At 40.7% G+C, this 12,835-nt stretch overlaps 1 protein-coding gene across 1 annotated transcript in view; it reads left to right on the top strand.

The window, feature by feature from the left end:
- The first annotated feature begins 8,744 nt into the window (after positions 1 to 8,744).
- Positions 8,745 to 12,835, top strand: part of stat1b (signal transducer and activator of transcription 1b) — a 40,817-nt gene continuing 36,726 nt past the window's right edge. The window contains exon 1 of the mRNA XM_029675461.2: positions 8,745 to 8,940. The gene's annotated coding sequence lies outside the window, so the exon portion shown is untranslated. The remainder of the gene's footprint in view (positions 8,941 to 12,835) is intronic.

Here is a 12,835-nt window from a genome sequence, read left to right as displayed (position 1 = left end):
ATAAGTTATGTTCAGTGTTTTTCCGTTGGTTCGGCAGTTTAGTTTCTGTTTAGCTCCAGTACAGATCAGATCAAATACCCAAGGAATATGGCTACCTAAATATGGTCCCCAATCAGAGACAACGATAAACAGCTGCCTCTGATTGAGAACCAATTCAGGCAACCATAGACATATAAACACCTAGACTTACAAAAACCCATAAAACTAACATATCCACCCTAGACACACCCTGACCTGACCAAAATAATAAAGAAAACAAAGATAACTAAGGTCAGGGCATGACATGTATTTATATTTGGGATATCGCTTTCAAACATTAAAAGTAAAAAATTGCTGGAGGACATCAGATTCCAAACTGTCAGCGACTGTAGGGCAAAAAGGATATGGCAAAATGCTCAACCATTTAAGGTTTAAGACTTGCTGCCACTTCAATCATTTTAAATACATTTTGAAATGGATGTGGCACTATAACCACATAGGAGTTAAATTGGTACAGCATTCTCACTCACGGGTGCAACAAATATAGCCTCCTATTTAGCCTCTTACAAGGCATGTTGATGAACCAGAGACAACAATATCATGCACCACTAGTGGTCAAAAGGTTTTTGGCGCTTCAAGGATACAGTATGACAGTACCATTCGAAATATAGCAATTCTTTCCCCGCCCACAACATTTTTCATCATTTACAGTATGCTGCAGTTGTCACACCCTGACCATAGTTTGCTTTGTATGTTCTATGTTTTGTTTGGTCAGGGTGTGATCTGAGTGGGCATACTATGTTGGATGTCTTGTTTGTCTGTTTCTGTGTTTGGGCCTGATATGGTTCTCAATCAGAGGCAGGTGTTAGTCATTGTCTCTGATTGGGAACCATATTTAGGTAGCCTGTTTGGTGTTGGGTTTTGGGGGTGATTGTTCCTGTCTATGTGTTTGTTTGCACCAGATAGGCTGTTTAGGTTTTTTCACGTTTATTGTTTTTTTTTGTATACTGTTCGTGTTTTCATCTTTATTAAAGATGTATACAAGTAACCACGCTGCATTTTGGTCCGCCTCTCCTTCAACTCAAGAAAACCGTTACAGCAGTAAAACGTTTCAGAGTATTCTACTGTCGATGACCCACTATGTCAAATATGACATCTGTGCTTTATAAAGGATGGAATAAGCACCTCTTAATAAAGGCCTTATAAATCATAACCCTGTCCTGCATCTTGGTAGAGCATTGCAATGCCAGGATATTGGCTTCGACCACTCATATGTAAAAAATATATTCACACATGACTAAGTCGCTTTGGATAAAAGCGTCTGCTAAATGTTATATATTATATTTCACTAAAACATTTCTAGGATGGCCCAACCTCTTTCCCTCTTGGGAGCATAGTTAATATTGGATTTGATCTGAACTTCCCCCAAAATGCTGTGCTGAAAGATGACACACTCTAAAGTGCAGTCATGCACAGCTAAAAACCTTGGTAGGGCTTTTAAATTATTATTTTCTTCTCTAAATTACGTTTCCTTGTTTGTTTTTTCCAGGTGTCGTATGTCCCCCCCATTTGTTTCTGGTTCACCCCAGTGTTTTCACAATTGTTTAATAGAAGAAAAATAAATGGATGGTTTAAACTACATCAGGGAATTACTTTTGAGTTCTGTGAAAAATCTAAGAAACTTGGATTTTTGAGTGTAGTTGCCCTTTAATTCAGTGAGCATTCATCGCAATGCGATGTAGAGCCTAAATAGATGTGTTATGAATGACAGATGTCTCACTTCATACTAAGTATTACAGCACACTCCATAAAGTGTCAATAAATAGGCTATTAAGGTTCTGCTGATTTATGAAGATTCTCTCATTATTCACAGGTTACTGTAGGGTGTAAGAGGTATTTACGTGGGTTGATGGACTTACAAAGCTTGAGTTTGTGTGTGTGTGTTTGTCATAACCAAGAGGATTTGGAGTTGTCCAACCGGAGACTACTGCACCAGGTATTCCTCTTCTGTTCCCATGCTGGAGACCAGGGCTTGGTTACAACCTGTCACAATGATGCCAACATTTTGTGGCTTATCTTTCAGCGGGGGAGTGGGTGAATGTGTCAAAAACTTGCTTGACTGGGCTCAGTACCATGCGTTATGGCTCGTTTTTGTTGTGTGCTTGTTTGTGTACTGAGGAACATGTCACTTGGTTCCAGAAGAAAGACACTTTCAATTTATGTAGGTTGGTGGCTTTCATCAAGGTAAGTGTTTCTTGGTGTAACGTCGTCCCCAAGCTATTGCACACACAACACATATAAGCCTGGGATATCAACCATTCAAAGTTGGCTTTAATGGGATTGACCATAGAATTCTATCAAAGTAACCTTACTGAGTAAAGTATTTGTCATCGTCACTACTTAACACAGTCAAAAAGTCATAATTATTGCTAAACCCTCCCTACCCATTTCCACAATTAATCTTTTAAAATGTGATTTTAAACCTAAACTAATGAAGGCCAAGTTTGATGTGTTGGTTCACCAAACCTTTCACGCATTTGGCAGAAGTGTCTGGGAAAGAGACTAGGTGTAATGTAACTAACATGATATCACTTTAGAGCGTATGCCATCCTTCAGCCCAACATGTGACCCTTTATAAAGCACATTCTTATATCATATTTGACATAATGGGTTATGTCACATTTGACATGGCTGATTATGTCACACAGTTATTATGTCACGGAGTATTATTTATTTTTTGTGTGTTATTTGTCAGAATGTTTCTTGTATTATTAACTACAACCTAAAATAATTTTTGGACATTAGTTTGCCGGTCACGCACTAGAAATTTGAGCAGAAATTCCCTGACCTGGAACCTTTGTTTGAACATCCTAAGGGAGGTCTATTAATCCCGGGGACTGCACCAAAATGCAGGTGCCGGCAAAGAGGAAGAAGTGGGGCCCTAGTCAGAATCAGGCGGCATGCATACCATCCACCGTTTCTGATTGTACTTGTATACTCGTTAATATTCAGTCCCTGGACAATAAAGTAGACGAGTTCAGGGCGAGGATCTCCTTCCGTAGAGACATCAGGGACTGTAACATACTCTGCCTTACAGAATCCTTTTTCTCTCCGGATATATTACCCTGTCCATTCACCCATCAGGGTTCTCCATCCATTGTGCTGACAGGAAGAAAGAACTCTCTTGAAAAAAGAAAGGGAGAAGGGTTTGTTTAATGATTAACAACTAATGGTGTGATTTTGGTAACGTACAGGAACTCAAGTCCTTTTCTTCTCCTGATATGGAATACCACACCATCAAATGCCGACCACATTACCTCCCAAGATAATTTTATTCGGTCATCGTCGACTTGAGTAAGTCATTTAAGCGTGTTAACCCTGGCAAGGCTGCTGGCCCAGATGACATCCCACGCATCCTCAGAGTATGTGCAGACCAGCTGGCTGGTGTGTTTACGGACATATTCAATTTCTCCATATTCCAGTCTGTTGTCCCCACTTGTTTCAAAATGTCCACCATTGTTCCTCTACACCCCAAAAAGGTAACTGAACTAAATGACTATCGCCCCTTCTGTCATCATGAAGTGCTTTGAGAGACTATTTAAAGACCACAACACCTCCACCTTACTCGACAACCTAGACCCACTACAATTAGCATACCGCCCCAACAGATCCACGGATGACGCAATCGCCATTGCACTGTACACTGCCCTATCCCACATGGACAAAATAAGAGCATGCCCCCATGCACATCGACGAGGCATCAGTGGAGAGGGTCAAAAGCTTGAAGTTCCTCGACGTGCACATCACCGACGACCTGAAATGGTCCTTTCACGCAGGCAATGTGGTCTTCAACCGCAGAAGACCCTGACGAACTGCTACAGATGCACCATTGAGAACATCCTGTATCACAACTTGGTACTGCAATTTCACCGTCCGCAACTGTATGGCTCTCCAGAGAAATCTAACTGCCTGTAGCTCAGGCATTGAAGCATGGATATGCATATTCTTAATACCATTTGAAAGGAAACACTTTGAAGTTTGTGGAAATGTGAAATGAATGTAGGACAATATAACACATTAGATCTGGTAAGAGAAGATACAAAGAAAAAAAATGTTTTATTGTATTTTTTTGTACCATCATCGTTGAAATGCAAGAGAAAGGCCATAATGTATTATTCCAGCCCAGACGCAATTTAGATCTTGGCTACTAGATGGCAGCAGTATAGGTGCAAAGTTTTAGACTGATCCAATGAACCATTGCACTTCTGATCCAAATTTTGTATCAAGACAGTCCAAATGTGCCAAATTGGTTTATTAATAACTTTTCAAGTTCATAACTGTGCACTCTCCTCAAACAATAGCATGGTATTTTTTCACTGTAATAGCTACTGAAAATTGGACAGTGTACTTACTCACTGACTTTATTGTCCCGTTGGGGAAATTTTGTTGCAGTGTCATGCACACGTTTAAAGTGGGGTTTAAATACAAAACAAAATACAACTTTCATAACAGTTACATACATATAAAACATTTAAAAAAGACTAGCCTGCTGGCCTTATGGAGTCGATAGGAACATTAGCCCGAGCTATTTAGGAGGGATGTCACACCTGGCACAAATTATTGTCTAGTTCTGTTTTTCCTGCTGATGGGTGCCCTATACCTGCACCCAGAGGGAAGTAGTTCAAAGTCCAGGTACAGGGGGTGGCTTGGGTCTAAAATAATTTGTGAGCCATGCGGAGGGCCCTGACCTTAAAGATCTCATCCAGGCCTGCCTGTTTGACTCCAAGTACCTTGCTTGCTGTGGTGATAATCCTTCTCATCATATTTCTCTAGCTGACAGTGGCATTGCCAAACCAACAAACAATACAAAAAGTTTAAATATTCTCATTGAAAGATTTGCAGAGTCAGTATAGTACAGTCTACATTAAAAGATCCCAGTTTTTTGAGAAAGTACAGTCTCTGTTGGCACTTTTTGTCGATCAGGTCTGTACATTTACTCCACTGAAGCTTATTGTCCAACAGGACACCCAGGTATTTGCATTCCTCTACAATCTACAAAGTGTAGTTAGATTTTTGTAATTAAGCTTTCTGCCAATATCAGATATATCTATGTCCTGGGAAATGTTCTTGTTAGGTACAACCTCATGCTAATCGTATTTTCCTATGTTAGCTCAACCATCCCGTGGGGGACCCTCCGATCCTGAATACGTTTTTAAACAGTCATCACTAGCCGGCCTCCGCCCAGTACTCTTCCTTGAACCTTAGTCACTGTTACTAGATGGCTACCACCCGGTACTCTACCCTGCACCTTTGATACATAGGGAAAAGCAGTTTCTATGTGTATGACAGCGTATGCTAGTTCACAAAAATATACAGCAACCTTTCCGAGCCAATGAATAGGAGTGGGACAACATTCCACAGACCACAATCAACAGCCTGATCAACTCTATGCGAAGGAGATGGGTCACGCTGCATGAGGCACATGGTAGTTTTCTGATCCATGCCCCTACTTTTCTTTTAAGGTGCAATATCTGTAACCAACAGATGCATATCCGTATTCCCAGTTAATGGAAATCCATAGATTATGGTCTACTTGACAGAGCAAAAACCAAGCCATGAGGTTGAAGGAATTGTCCTTAGAGCTCTGAGACAGGATTGTGTTGAGGCACAGATCTGGGGAAGGGTATCCAAACATTTCCGCAGCATTGAAGTTCCCATGAACACAGTGGACTCTATCATTCTTAAAAGGAGGAAGTTTGGAACCACCAAGACTCTTTCTAGAGCTGGACGCCTGGCCAAACTGAGCAACTAGATGGTCACGCTGAGCTCCAGAGTTCCTCTGTGGAGATGGGAGAACCTTACAGAAGGACAACCATGGATGCAGCACTCCACCAATCAGGCCTTTATGGTAGAGTGAACAGACAGAAGCCACTCCTCATTAAAATGCACATGACAGCCCACTTGGAGTTTGCCAAAAGGCACATAAAGGACTCTCAGACTATGAGAAACAAAATTCTCTGGTCTGATGAAACCAAGATTGAACTCTTTGGCCTGAATGCCAATTGTCACGTCTTCCCTAAAGTGAAGCATGGTGGTGGCAGCATGCTGTGGGGATGTTTTTCAGCGGCAGGGACTGGGAGACTAGTCAGGATCAAGGGAAAGATTAACGGAGAAAAGTACAGAGATCATTGATGAAAACCTGCTCCAGAGCGCTCAGGACCTCAGACTGGGGCAAAGGTTCACCTTCCAACAGGACAATGACCCTAAGCACACAGCCAAGACAGGGCAGGACTGGTTTCGGGACAAGTCTCTGAATGTCCTTGAGTGGCCCAGCCAGAGCCCGGACTTGAAGCCGATCTAACATTTCTGGAGAGACCTGAAAATCGCTGTGCAGTTACGCTCCCCATCCAGCCTGATAGAGCTTGAGAGGATTTGCAAAGAAGAATGGGAGAAATATCAGAGCTCAGGATAAGACCCAGATGCAGACAGTTCGAAGTAACAAACATTTATTACAAAAACAGAGGGCAGGCAGAGGTCAGTAATCCAGAGCAGCCTCCGAAAGGTACAGAACGGCATGCAGGCTCAGGGTCAGGGCAGGCATAATGGTCAAAACCGGGAAAACTAGAAAACAGGGACTAGAGAGAAAAACAGGAGTACGGGTAAAAGGAGGAGACAGAGGGCTGTGAGACAGAGATTTAATCTTGATACATGAAATGTGGGATATATACGGAGGGTGCGGGGCAACAGAAGACGAACAGCAGAGGGGCTAAGGATCTTGGAAATGGGGAAAGGGCTAATAAAATCAAGGAGAACGTTTACAGGACTCTACCCGGAGGGGCAGATCCCGAGTTCACCGTCATACGATGCCACCTTTCCAACAAGTCAGTTCGTAAAATTTCTGCCCCACACACTACCGAATTCCAAACTGTCAGCACAAGAACTGTTCATCGGGAGCTTCATGAAATGGGACTCCATGGCCGAGCAGCCACACACAAGCCTAAGATCACCATGCGCAATGCCATCACTCTGAAGTGATGAATCACGCTTCATCATCTGGCAGTCCGGCGGACGAATTTGGGTTTGGTGGATGCCAGGAGAACGCTACCTGACCGAATGCATAGTGCCAACTGAAAAGTTTGGTGGAGAAGGAATAATGATCTGGGGCTGTTTTTCATGGTTTGGGCTAGGCCCCTTAGTTCCAGTGAAGGGAAATCTTAATGCTACATCATACAATGACATTCTAGACGATTCTGTGCGTCCAATTTTGTGGCAACCGTTTGGGGAAGGCCCTTTCTTGTTTCATTATGACAATGCCCCGTGCACAAAGCGAGGTCCATACAGTAATTTTTTGGCGAGATCTGTGTGGAAGAACTTGATTGGCTTCCACAGAGCCCTGACCTCAACCCCATCAAACACCTTTGGGATGAATTGGAACACCAACCTTCAAGCCAGGCCTAATGGAAGCAAGTCCCCGCAGTAATGTTAGAACATCGAGTGCAAAGCTTTCCCAGAAGATTGGAGGCTGTTATAACAGCAAAGGGGGGGACCAACTCCATATTAATGCCCATGATTTTGGAATTAGATGTTCAATACACACGGGAAACTGTTGAGCGTGAAAAATCCAGTAGCGTTGCAGTACTTGACACAAACCGGTGTGCCTGGCACCTACTACCATACCCTGTTCAACGGCACTTAAATATTTTGTCTGGCCCATTCACCCTCTGAGTGGCACACATACACAATCCATGTCTCAATTTTCTCAAGGATTAAAAATCTTTCCTTAACCTGTCTCCTCCCTCCATCTACACTGATTGAAGTAGATTTAACATGTGACAATATTTAACAAGTGGCAATAAGGTATAATAGCTTTCACCTAGACAGTCTATGTCATTGAAAGAGCAGGTGTTCATAATGATGTGGACACTCAGTGTCTATATTCCGGTCTCTGTTATTGCTGGTTCTATTCCGGTCTGTTATTGCTGGTTCTCTGTTATTGATATTTCTTAATTTCTTTCTTTTTACTTTTTGGATTATGTGTGTATTGAATTTTTTGATGTTTCTATGCATTATTACTGCACTGTGGAAGCTGGAGAAAAAAAGCAGAATTTTAGTACATTTCGTTCTATAGGCTTTTGTCAAGAAGGGACACACATTTTCGTAGGAGGTTTAGAAGGTACACAGCAGGTTAGGTTATTAACGTAGCAGGCAAGTATAATTAGGTTAAGGTTAGATAAAGGGTTAGGGATTGCGAAAAATAATAATGAAACAATGAAATAATTTACGTCATATATGACAGCAGCTGTATCCCATCTAGTCATTGCCTTTTTATAGTATATTTCCTATCAGTGGCTCCTTCTACTTTCGCCTTCTTGGAAACCACGTGGTTTGTACACAGCCATTCCATAATCTCCGGCTACTCCCTCCGACAGAAACTGCAGAGCGTTTGCAAAGCTTATTTGTGACTATACCGACTCTTGAACGTTGCCGAGCAATTGTAATACATGGACTATGGTTAATTTTTAACATGCCATTGGAGTACAGGATGAACTACCCAGCAAATAGCTATGGAATTACTTCCAAAGCTTATGTGTTCAATAATATGTTAGGTTTCTATTTACGCTCTGAATAAGTTGCGTTTTTAATTTGAAGTTTCTGATTTCAGTCTGACGAGGGAGGTTGCCGAATAGAAAGAACAGTGCTAAAACGCATATGTACTTTGATTGGTCCTCTACTACTATGGGCGTCAACCTTTGCAAAAGCTTAGCTATGACAGGCTTTATCGCATATGGGCTGTGCCATTGAACAGCTGTTCATATAAAAGTTGGTATTTTCAGAATTATTTTATTGACAATACAAATGTTAATATCATATGTTGTCTGAGCCACCAGGCTGCTGAAGTGGAGGGACCTTTCCCATTTATCTTGACTTCACCTTTTCGTACCGTTTTCAACGTTATTCAAGGTAGGTGCAGGTTACGGAATTTACCTGGTTCTTACAGCAATCATTACCTAGGTAAACCCCCCCACCCCAAAAAAAGTATTGGCATGCAGGGAATTTTGACCAAAACAGAGTGTCAAAGGAAACCAAATCAAGGAAAGAGTGAAACTGAAAGTATACTTGCTAATAATTACACTTACATTTTCTTATATTATTGATATGGTGATATTTAAAGTGTACCTTTTTTCAATTAATTTGTCACAAAAGAGACAATAATTTGCAACTTCAATTTCTGCAATTGAAGTTGCAAATTGCTTGGATTTGTTATTATGCTTTTTTAATGTATTTTCTTTGTAAATTGTATTGGGCTTTATTTTTTTATTTTTTTAAACCTTTATTTAACTAGGCAAGTAAGTTAAGAACAAATTCTTATTTACAATGACGGCTTAGGAATAGTGGGTTAACTGCCTTGTTCAGGGGCAGAACAACAGATTTTTATATTGTCAGCTCGGGGATTCGATCTAGCAACCTTTCGGTTACTGGCCCAACGTTCTACTGGTTACTGGCTAACGTTCTATAAAAATATTTTATATCATTTGTCAAAAGTGATTAGGCTATCTAATTTTTAAATACTCAGTAAATACATGTGTAATAACTGCAAGTGTGGTAGATTACCATCTTTTTATAATCTTAATTACATTTGTATTATCTTTGTTTTAGTTTTAAAATGCTGTTTTCAGAATGCATTTGGTTGAACCCTCAGCATAATCGTATAAAGAAGACACTTCAGCTGTTTAAAGTTGATCTTGCAATGCTTCAAAGGTTTAGAAAAAGTTTATGCTAAGCTGAAGGCTTACACACCACCACAATTGTAATCATAGCTGTTGACTGAATATATTTACATTTTAGTCATTTAGCAGACACTCTTATCCAGTTAGTCCCGCTTAGCTGTCTTAAGATGAATGCACTATCACAGTCATAGTAAGTACATTATTTCCAGTGGTGTAAAGTGTTAAAGTAAAAATATTTTAAAGTCGTTTTTTGGAGTATCTGTACTTTACTATTTATATTTTGGGCAACTTTTACTTCACTACATTCCTAAAGAAAATAATGTACTTTTTACTCCCTACGTTTTTTTTTGATGACACCCAGAAGTTACATTTTGAATGCTTAACAGGACAGGAAAATGGTCCAATTCACACACACGTCAATAGACCATTCCTGGTCATCCCTACTGCCTCTGATCTGGCGGACTTACTAAACGCAAATGCATTTTTTTATAAATTATGTCTGAGTGTTGGAGTGTGCCCCTCGCTATCCGTAAATTAAAGCAGAAAAAAATGGTGCCGTCTGCTTTGCTTAATATAATGCATTTGAAATGATGTATACTTTTATTTTTGATACTTAAGTATATTTAGAACCACATCCTTTTAGACTTTTACTCCGGTAGTATTTTACTGGATGACTTCCACTTTTACTTGAGTAACTTTCTATTAAGGTAACTATACTTTTACTCAAGTATGACAATAGGGTACTTTTTCCACCACTGATTATTCCTCAATAAAGTAGTCCTAGCTTCAGGGAGAAGCTGGTTCCGCCATTGGGGTGCCAGGCCAGATAAGAGCTTGGACTGCGTAGGTGTGGGAGAACCAAGAGACCAGAACAGAATACTCAGGTTTTATGGTCACATACACTATATAGGTGCAGTGGAACGTGTTGTTTTTACAGAGTCAGCCATAGTAGAATGGCGCTCCTGGAGCAAATTAGAGCACATCGCCAGATTTTTTACATTGTTGGCTCAGGTTTTCAAACCAGCAACCTTTTGATTAGTGGCCCAATGCTATAATCGCTAGGCTACCTGCCGCCCTAGCATTGGCGTGTAGGTTTTGAGCAGACCCGGAAGGTTGCTCTGAGGCTGCTCTGGAGGCAAGTACCATAGTTTTGTAGTGGATGCGGCTTCGACTGGGAAGCCAGTGGGAATGCGCGGAGGAGCGGGTGAATTTGGTGACATGGGAGAATTTGGGAAGGTTGAACACCAGGAAAGCTGCAGCGTTCTGGATAAATTGCAGGGGTTTGATGGCACAAGCAGGGAGCCCAGCCAACAGTGAGTTGCAGTAGTCCAATCAGTCAGTATGTGATAATGATTGTAAATCCTTGATTTGGAACAGGTAACTCTAATAGATTTTCTCTTAATAGGAGACAGTACACTCAATGGTTCAATGCATAATCTAATGTACTAATCAAAACAGTCCTGTTCATCAGTGCAGGAAACGCTGCAGTATCTCCTCTCAGTGTTTTTCTTGTAAAGACATATTTTTCTGTTTTGACAGGAGTTTCTGTCCATGACTGGCTGACTTTTACTAAGCCTGTTGATTCAGCTCCACTGTCCGTGACTAAAGTTTGACTAAATAATTGACTGGCAGCCTGTTCTGGCAGACTGGAATTCAAGTGAAGTGCATAGAAATGTTCTGTGCATGTGAATTACAGCAGCATGACATGGAGGGAGTTCACCATGAAATTTATTCCACGAGGTAAAGTAGGTTGTAATATCTCAGACATTCAACAGATTTTCAAAATACATTTGTGGTTAGCCTATTTAATTAAACATTGACATCAGTTTCCATTCCTCTCTGATTACTACAAAGGATCTTTCAGGAGGTAATTTTTTAGTTGGGGACTGCGGTGAAACTGCCCTTGAGTGTCTAAGTGATGTGGTTAAAAAATGTTTACCTTTTAACTGCAATAACTGCTTTGATCATTCTTACAGAAACCTCAAATAAAATGTGAAATTAGTCAAAAAAAGTCTGGCCTACTTTTACAACCTTTGATTTGCATAAAAAAAGTGTTGTTTTGGTATAAATAATCAAATCATATAAAATTGCATTTAAATCTCTTGTCCACTATAACGTTTTCATGGATTGTCATAGAAACATAAAACTAAATCCAAATTATTCAAACCAAACCCTCAATGGAACTGACGCAAGCCATCACCGCCATACAAGTTTCAGCTGTACAAATGTGACCGAACGCCTTGATTCGGTCTTATGTATCAAAATTTGAAATTATGTTTTTTTACATTGGATAAAAGCAGAGACACAGAGCTACAAAATGGTATAGCATTCACTGAATTTGAGGAACAATGGGAAAGTAATTCTGCTTTGAAAGTTGATAAACTTGTAACCTCACTTTTGAGAAAATGGCCTTTGAATGTTTTAGTACCTGCTGGAGAGCTCTTCTTTATCTTCACTTTGTCGTCACTCATTCAGCATTGTTCACACACTCTTAACCTTTTTGGGATAGGGGGCAGCATTTTCACTTTTGGATGAATAGCGTGCCCAGAGTGAACTGCCTCTGGTTGGAGCGAGCGGTCGCATCTGCACTCGCATCTGCACTCGGTCCGCAGGTAGTATTACATTTCATTACATTTCATTATAGTACAACGGTTTGATTTGTCTAATCTTAGCAATTCCTTCTTAGCTAGCTACACAGCCGTCTTTGTATCATAGATAATTGCGTAATTATCGTATTTCGTCGTCCTAACGCAGTCTACACTGCCCTGCAGCTAGCCAGCTAGCTAACGTCCACCGTTAGCTAGTCCACCGTCTACCGATTAGCAGCACAACTATTACACTCAACTGAACGACTTGATTAGTGTAGTGTTAGCTAGCTACATAGTTGTCTTTGCTGTCTTCGTACCCAAGATAATTGTGTAGTTTAGAGTGTGTAGTTTTATGTCGTCCTTAACATAGGAGACTCTGCTAGCTAGCCAACAGCTAGCCAACGTCTACCGAACAGAACTTCTGCACTCAACAATCCGGTCGCATTTCGCTTCGCTCCACAGGTAGTATCACATTTTTCATTTCATTTCATTACAGTACAACAGCTTGATTTGTTTGATCGTAGCTAGCTACATAGCTAG

This window comes from Oncorhynchus nerka, linkage group LG1, assembly GCF_034236695.1.
Source record: "Oncorhynchus nerka isolate Pitt River linkage group LG1, Oner_Uvic_2.0, whole genome shotgun sequence".
Classification (NCBI taxonomy): Eukaryota; Metazoa; Chordata; class Actinopteri; order Salmoniformes; family Salmonidae; genus Oncorhynchus; species Oncorhynchus nerka.
Note: the sequence above shows the minus strand (reverse complement) of the source record. Positions and strands in the feature narration are given on the sequence as shown.